Source organism: Pteropus vampyrus, unplaced genomic scaffold (genome assembly GCF_000151845.1).
Source record: "Pteropus vampyrus isolate Shadow unplaced genomic scaffold, Pvam_2.0 Scaffold300, whole genome shotgun sequence".
NCBI lineage: Eukaryota > Metazoa > Chordata > Mammalia > Chiroptera > Pteropodidae > Pteropus > Pteropus vampyrus.
The window spans coordinates 2,056,046-2,064,752 of record NW_011889081.1 but is presented as its reverse complement, the minus strand read 5'-3'; the positions used below and the strand labels follow the sequence as shown (position 1 = coordinate 2,064,752).

General features: G+C 41.3%; 1 pseudogene; it reads left to right on the top strand.

The window, feature by feature from the left end:
- The first annotated feature begins 8,341 nt into the window (after positions 1-8,341).
- On the top strand, positions 8,342-8,460 carry LOC111730072 (annotated as a pseudogene).
- The last annotated feature ends 247 nt before the right edge of the window (positions 8,461-8,707 follow it).

Below are 8,707 nucleotides of genomic sequence, written 5' to 3'. Positions count from 1 at the left end.
ACGGTGGTTGCAAAATGGTGATATCTCTATCACTTAGTTGGCATCATTTGCAATCCTGGTTTAAACTTTGTCTTTCTCATGATATTTTTGGCTTACAGACATTTTGTTGATAATACAATTACCCTTCAATGGTCCTTACTCTGTGCCAAGCACAGTTTGCTTTATATATACATTATCTCCTAGAATTTCTGTAGCTCTCCATAGGGGCAGGATTCATTCTCTCCATTTACAGCCAGGATTAGTGACTTAGTGACTTGCCCAGAGCCAAGGTTCAAACCCACTCTGTTAGCCACTTTGCAATATTGTCTCCCTGTATGATAATAATTTATTTACTATGCATAACTAACTATAGATGTCATTTTTTTAGCTGTCCTGTGAAGTTCAAAATGGGCCATAGTGACCAGTCCCACAGGTCAGTGACAACATTCTGATGCCTGGCTGAACAAACAGCCCTGTGTGTGACCAGCCTGGGATCAAAGTTTCAATTAGTTCTGGTTGATTGAATTTAGCTTATTGTTCAATTGGCCCATGTGCTTTGTATTTTACAGAGTATTCAGCATTTTTGTTTTAATAGCTGATAACATCCAGTTCTCTGGATCCTGTTGAGAAAATAACCTCCCCAACCCAACATCTTCCCTAAAAAAATGGATGAATCAAAATGTAAATTTCTGGTGCAAATATCAAATTGTGAAATTCTCAGGTTGGGCCAGAAGACTGCTTGTTGACTGGAATGTCTCTGGGACCAGGACCCTTACAAAATTACAGAAAGACTCAACAACTGACGCAGAAATGATGAAATTGTGCAATGATGTGCAGTGTCCTTCGTGTTCCTTGGGTCCCTGACCCTGTCTGGACTAGCCAGGAAATTCCTCTAAGCTGAGACTAACTCAGTATGACAGAACTGGATAGGAAACAGGGCTTTCCAGTCTATAGCAGGTTCTTTTGCAATTGAAGTGGCAGCTTGTGCAACAGGCAATTTTGAGTCAGGTGCTTCTTGAAAAGTAGTGTTTTAATGCCACTGAAGCCTTTCTAGGTCAAGAGAAGCTCATAAAACTTCCATTTTTTGAGGTTCCAATGAGTTTTTAAAATGAAGAAACATGAAAATAGGATTATAGCTCTTGGGATGCATTTTAACTCTTTAACAAAGTGGGGTATTGCTGAACTATTTCTTGTACCTCTGTGACTGTATATATGCCCTTATTTGAGGACAACGTGATAAATCTAAATCAATGCAACTGCTGCAAAGGGTTCAGTCTTTGCTCTAATCCCAAGTAATATGCAGCTGAGACACCTCAGCCTTTATTCCATTCCTGGTCATGAGGGGTTTCACTTTCTAACACATTCATTTTTTCCATCATTTTTAGACTTTTAAATCAATATGTATTACTTTTTTTTTATAATAAAAAGGTAGTTTTTAAAAAGTATTTTATAGTTAGCTTCGTTTCCAAGGTGCTACCAATCTTGTCCCTCCAACCATCATGATAAACGATGTCTATAAAGTAGTATTTAAATACATTACATATCTGCTATTGAGAAAATGGAAAGAACTAGGAAAATCATGGTAGAGTTCCTGTGTTAATCTGGAGTTGAAAATAATGGATCTCATTGTGACATGATCTCTTCCATGCCCCCTAGTAATCTGAATTTTAAGGGAGAAATCTGAGACTTTGATGGGCTAACCATTCAGGTCCAAGTGAATTTCCAGGGAATGAATCTCCCACTGGGAGACATAACTGTGTGTATAATACATACTTAGAACTGCCAAACCGAGGGCGAACTGAGTTTGGGACAACCTACAACCTCTTCAGCAGGATGGAAACAGGGAGAGGAAGCCAGCTTCCCCAAGTGGGATGCAGTAGGTGGCCTTGACCTGTCATGGTGGTGCAGTGATGGGATCTGAATAGGTTCCCAACCAGTTCACCAATGAGAGCTTCATTTGCAACATGGTAACATTAAGCAAGAAGCTTTATAAGCTAGAAAGTGTTATACACATTAATTCCTATTGTTAAATACATTTTTCTATGTACATTTTATAATTTTAACAACTGAACAAATTTCGTTCTACCACTATACTTATAGGGACCCTCCTAGGAGGCTGGCTTTGGGCATACAGTCACAGACCGCCAAAGGCTTACAAGTCAGTGAAGGAGGAAAACACAGTTGCCTGTTAGACGACAGCCATTCCTTAACCATACCCCTTCAGGTTCGGTTTACATAACCCTGTCCCCACATCCACCTCCCCGTCCTCTCATCTCCGCAGAGCTGACTCTTCTTGCCCGGGGCTTCTGTCATTCCGCTCACCACCTCGTATTGAAACTGTTCGTCAGTTTGGAAGCTGCACGAATTGGTGGGGAAATGTGGGACTCCAAGATCTAGAATCTGGGCAAGTTATTTGACTTCTCTGAGTTTGTTTCCTGTCAAATGGGTTGTTTCGGGAGTTCACCGAGAGAGAATGTACGCAAAAGTGCCTGGCACCGTGGGAAAGTGTCAACATCCTCCTTTGGTGTTTCAGCGCCTGGCACTTCGTGGGCGGTATCCCTGAAGGTGGACAGGAGATTCCCACCCCACCCCCCACCCCCCGTCACCACCAGGAGCCCCTCCGCCCACACTCCGCGGTTCTCGGCTTGGGGACAGGAAGGCGTCATGTTGGTTGGTGTCACCCTCAGCAGCACCTCCCTGGGGCAATGGCTCCAGAGGAGGAAGTAGCTTGGGTCAGCATGGGGTTTGTTTGCGGGAAGAGTGGCTCGAGGAAACAGGGGAAGTGTCATCGCAGGGCCCTGACAGGCAGGCAGGCGCAGGGATCAGCAGCAGCCTCGGTCTCCAGCGTCACGCCTACGCATGCGCGAGCGACTCTCTGAACTGCATCTCCCAGGGTCCCGGGAATATGCGGAACCAATCAGAAAGCCGGTGGCTGGGCTCACAGGGTCTACGTCTCCCAGAAGGCGCTGGGCTACCGCGCTGCTGATGGGGTTGGCATCCCCAACAACTTATACCTGTTTCTCTCCAGAGTGGTCGTGCGGCCAGCTCAGAGGAGGAGCAGTTGTCGCCCCTAGTATCCGAGCACGAACCCAGGAAGTAGAGTAGGCGTGGCCCCCTCAGAGTCGAGGGCTCGTGGCCTTGGGCGCCTTCCGGCTGCGCTAAAACCGTTTAGCCCCAAAGCCCTCCTGTCCTTATCAACCTGTAGACCTCGTTCACTCCTGTTTACAGCAGGTATTTACCGAATACCACATACTGTGCCAGAGGCGAGGATGGTCACTTTAGGCAGGATTCCTGCCCCAACGAGCTTATCTCACGAGAGGGTAGTAAACAATAGTTTCCAGTCAGGATAAGAGCCGCTAAACAACTGAGTCCTTTAATCCAGCATCAGCACTGGTGTCGTCTCAGTTTCCAAACACTGCCCCCGGGAACTCTAGAGTGCAGATTCTTAAACTTCTCTGTGTCATAATTCCTTTTGAAAAATCTAGTAAAATGCTATGTTCTATAGGGATAATTGTTTTGTTCAGAAAAGAGTACATTCATTTATCGTTTCGTATATGATTTCGGGGCGTTCGTGGACTTCCTGAAGTCCACCTGGGGGAACCTAGCAGGAGTCTCTAGGTATATACCCTCACATCAGCTAGAGAAGCCCCTACATTTTAACTGTTTTGCATTATGTCCCCTTCAAGAAAGACTTCATTTGATCCAAGTGGACTGCAAGGGAAAAAAAGGAACCCCGAGCTAGATGGCCTATCTGTATTTCTAGTTCCAACATTCTATGTATGTCCTTCTCATCAAGACTACTTTCTAGTCTCAGGTGAACATAACCAGACTATTGACCTGCATGGTAGTGTGAGAGGCATCTTCTTACTTAAATCTTTGTCATTCTCCTGGAACATTCCTGCCTGCCACACTTGCCAACAACTTAAATGACTGTCACCAGGGGACTGGCTTGGTAAATTTTGGTGAATCCATTCCGTGGCCTATACTGCATCCATTGAAAACAGTGTGGTGGTTTTCCATGCACTAATGTGCAAAGATGGACAATATATATTATTAAATGAAAAGAGCATGTTTACAGAATAATTACAGAATAATTTCATGTAACAGAGAAATATTTTTTTAAATTTAAATATCTCAAGGAAGACTTAAAAAATTACATGGCAACCTGTAGAGAGTAGATTGGAGGTAGGGGTTGTGCTTTTTACTCTATGTTCTCTATACATTTTTGTGTTTTTTTTTTTAAATGAGCATTTAAACATTTTATGACACATGAAACATACTCCATGAATATGTTCTCAGCGTAAAATAATAAGGCAAAACGGAAAACATAGCAAGCTAAATGTTAGATGAAGACTTTTATGTTTTGCTCAATATTTTTATAACAAAAAGTTAAGTAAAACCTCATTAACTGCAATGTTTACACTGGAGTGCAGAAGGTTAGGAAAATGGATTTTTAAAAGCAGATTGTGCTCTTAGGGAAACAAATGTCAAGTTTTTAAACAGATATGTAAGGTTTGCCAGTACTGCAGGGAACACAGCATAGACCCATCTCTAAAATAAACACACACATACATATACACATACTGCAGGATCAAGTTAATGTAGACATAGACGCTTTAAAAGAACATAAGTTCTCACGCCTTGACTCCCTTAAAGTTACAGAGCAGAAGCTAAAAATTTTAAAATATGATTGAGATAATCTGAAATGACTGAAAGGCCATTTACCCAAGAAAGCCTTAGTATTTGGCAGTGCCTTCACCCACAGGAGAGTAACCAAGCCGTTCATCTCAGCCAAACTCAGGTGGCATTTCTCCTAAAGTCCTGTAGAGGGCGCCCCCCACGTGGTCTCTAGGGCTGCTTCTGGAAGCACATTGATCGCCTCACTCCCATTCGCATCCCCAAGCACAGTACTTCTCAGAAGCCAGCTGCTGGAAACAATTCTTAATTGCTGCAGTTGGTAGTTAGAAGAAAAGAATTATATCAGTCAAAGCTAAAATTAGACATCAAAGACCACAGAAAACATTTTCCAAGGCTGATATGGTGGTGATGGGGGTATTGAAATACCAAAAGTCATAGTTTTGGAACTGCAGTGGATGACACTTCTCAGTGAAACTAACATATATTGAGCACTTTTACCAAATATCATATGAGTGCTTTATATGGCTTCATAGCACAGACTCTTGGGTCAGACTGCCTGAGTGAGAATACTGTCTCTACAGGTAATCAGTTGTGTGACGCTGGCATGTGATGTACTGTCCCACTTATTTAGCCTTGAAAAAGAAGGAAATTCTAATACATGCTACAACATGAGTAAATGGATAAATCTTGAAAACATTATGCTAAGTGAAATAAGGCAGACACAAAAGGACAAATATCATGTGCTTCCACCTATATGAACTACCTAGAATAGTCAAATTAATAGAGACAGAAAGTAAAATAGTGATTACTAGGGGCTTGGAGGGAAGGGTAATGGAGAGTTATTATTTAATGAGTGGAGTTTAAATTTGGGATGATGAAAAAATTTTAGAGGTAGATGGTGGTGTTGGTTACACAACAATGTGAATACACTAATGCCACTGAATTCTTCACTTAACAATAGTTAAAATGGTAAATTTTATGTTATATATATTTTACAACCAAAACACCTTTAAAAATGCACACAATCCTTGCTTCAAATATTCCATTTCTAGGACTCTATCCTAAAGAAGTTATTGAATGTACACAAAATTGTATTATTGGATGTTCCTTGCAGAATTGTTTCTTAAAGCAAGAATTGAAAACAATCTAAATTTCCATCAACAGAGGAGATAGTGCAGTTATAATACACTCATACTATGGCATACTGTGCAGCTGTTAGCAAAGACCTATTTATCTTGATCCAGGTGGATTTCAAAGGCACATTGTTAAGTTATAAAAAAAAATCTGGGAAAATATGTATCTAGATATAGATGTATAATGAATACATATGTAAGTATGTAAACACATCTCAGGAGACTAGTAGGATATACAGCCAACTCTTATCTATAAAAAAAAGAGAGTAAAAGTAAAGTGAGGGGCTGATAGAAAAGTTTCCTCATTTTCTTTGTATACATCTATATTCTTTGAATTTTGTGCAATGATTATTCATGTATTACTGTTCTGGTTATCTATTGATGCATAACAATAGATTGGTATAAAAACAATCTTTTTATTATGCTCATGATTTTGTGCTCAGGATTTTGAGTAGGTCACAGCAGAGACAACTCATGCCTGCTCCATGGCTGGAGCTTCAGATATCTGGAGATTGCTGGAATGGCTATAATCAACTGGAGCTTCAGATATCTGGAGATTGCTGGAATGGCTATAATCAACTGGGGTTATGTGCCTGGGGCCTTAATGCCAGCTGTCTGCAGGTGATTTCTTCGTTCTTCTCCTCTGTGTGTCTGCTAAGATTGGAATGTCCAAAATGGCTTCTTCGAGTGTATGTCTGGTGCCTGGGCTGGGCTGACTGAGCATCTTTCTCTCTCCATGTGCATAGCTTGGGCTTCCTCACAGCATGGCAGACTCGAGGTAATTAGATTTCTCAACTGGTGGCTGGTGTCCCCAGGGCTAGCGTTCCAAGAGGCCCTAGGTGGCAGCTTCACAGCCTTTTATGAAGTCCCAGAAAGTTACTTCCATTTCATTCTATTGCCTAAGCAGGTCACTGAGACTGGCCTAGAATCAGGGGAAGAGGGCCAGACACCACCTCTCAATAAGAGAATTAAAAAAGAGATGGCAGCCATTTTTATCCTACCACACTTATATAATGCTAAAAATAAAAACTTTTAACAGGAAACTCAACTTGACGAATGATTTACAGAGCACACCATTGTCTTTCATCTCTTTCACCACTTGCTACAAATGTACAATCTCTTGGAAATTCTCTGCCAGGCCTGTTGCTTCTAAGTTTCTTATGCCATTCCTCAAATTAATGTCTAGACCAGTGGTTCTCAACTTTGGTTGCACATTAGAATCATCTGAGGAGCTTTAGAAAATCTTGATAGCCAGAAAAATCTCTAGGGGGTGGTACCCAGGTGCTATGGTCTAAATGTATATGTCCCCTCAAAATTTATATATTGAAATATCAATGCCTGAAGTGATGGAATTAGGAGGTGGGGCTGTTGGGAATTGCTTGATTATGAGGGTGGAGCCCTCATTAATGGTATTAATCCTCTTTTAAAAGAGATCCCACAGAGCTCCCTACGCCTTTTCACAGTGTGAGAAAATGGAGATCGGCAGTCTTCACCATATAAGAGGGCATTCACTTGACCATACTGGCAGCCTGATTTTGGACTTCCAGCCTGCAGAACTGTGAGAAATAAATATCTGTAGCTTACAAGCTACCCAGGCTGTGGTATTTTGTTATAGCAGCTCTAATACATTCAGACACCAGGCATGAGAATTTTTTAAAGTTTCTGAGGTGATTCCAATGTACACAAAGCTGAGAATTAATGGTTTAGGTTATAACTGTTTTAGCACCAGTTCTTATTCTGGGGAGAAAAGATAGTACCCCTAACTCAGTTGTTAAAACATTCAGATTGGGGGCTGATTAAACTGACTGTAAGTGCTAAGGAAGAGGCTAAGAGCTGAGCTCTCCTTTCTACCTTGTTCCACATCTTTATGAGGGATTTGAGGAGAGGAGGCAGGGAGCCAGACGAGAAGGCTTAGTCTAAGCACTGTTCTTTTCTGAGTTTATTCAGCCCATATCCCTTGGCTAGAAATGAGAGGATTTCAGAAAAGGCACTCATTTCAGAATTAAAAGATCATGAAGTTTCCTGGAGGGCCTTGAGGATGGTTTTTTTGAGAATGTGAAGGTGACTGCAGGTGCAGGAGGGCAAAGTGTAATGTCTCTCATCCCTCACCACATTGTGATCCCATTGGGAGCAGATTTACCAGTCTATTCCTCAGTTTCCTTGATTTCAGCCTAGACAATATCCTCTACACTGTGAAAGAATTCCGGCAGATTCTGGAAGATAATTGCGAAAATCTTAATGTGACCCCTAGAGGTTCTCTCTGCTTTCAGGAAGACAACTATGGCATCTTAGGGAGGACTGTTTCAGCTAAAGAAAGGGATGAGTTCTCTCCTAGGTCCTTTAGCCTCCTATTTTTACTGCCAGCTTTAACAGCTAAGCAGCTATTAACAACTGCTTTTATAAAACCCATGGAACAGTTTTTGAAAAAAACCTTTTAACAGAGAAGAGGAAGTAAAAACAAAATCCAGGGAGGTAGAATGGGAAGCAACCTGAACACTTTTATCTCACTTCCCTTTCACGCAAGCACCAGAGATGCTTCCAAACATATAAAAGTACTAGAGAGGCCTAAGGCTCTTTTAGATTTATTGTCCATCTACAACCATGCCACCCTGAACGTGTCCGATCTCATCTGATCTCAGAAGCTAAGCAGGGTCGGGCCTAGTTAGTACTTGGATGGGAGACCATCTACGAATACTAAGTGCTGTAGGTGTTTTAAAAAAATGGATTTGTTGTCCTACAAATAGAACACTCATTTTCTAGAGCCTTTAGGATACTTAACAAGTTTTATCAAATATAAGTTTACAAGAAAACCTAAATGAACTTTCAAAGCAGAAATAGAATGAATTCCACTTTCTAATCAATGCAGTTAAACATTTTTCAGATATTTCTTGACAAGATTAACCACTTGACCAACTCTTGGCTTGAAGATGAAATAAATTAAAAACTGCAATGACAAA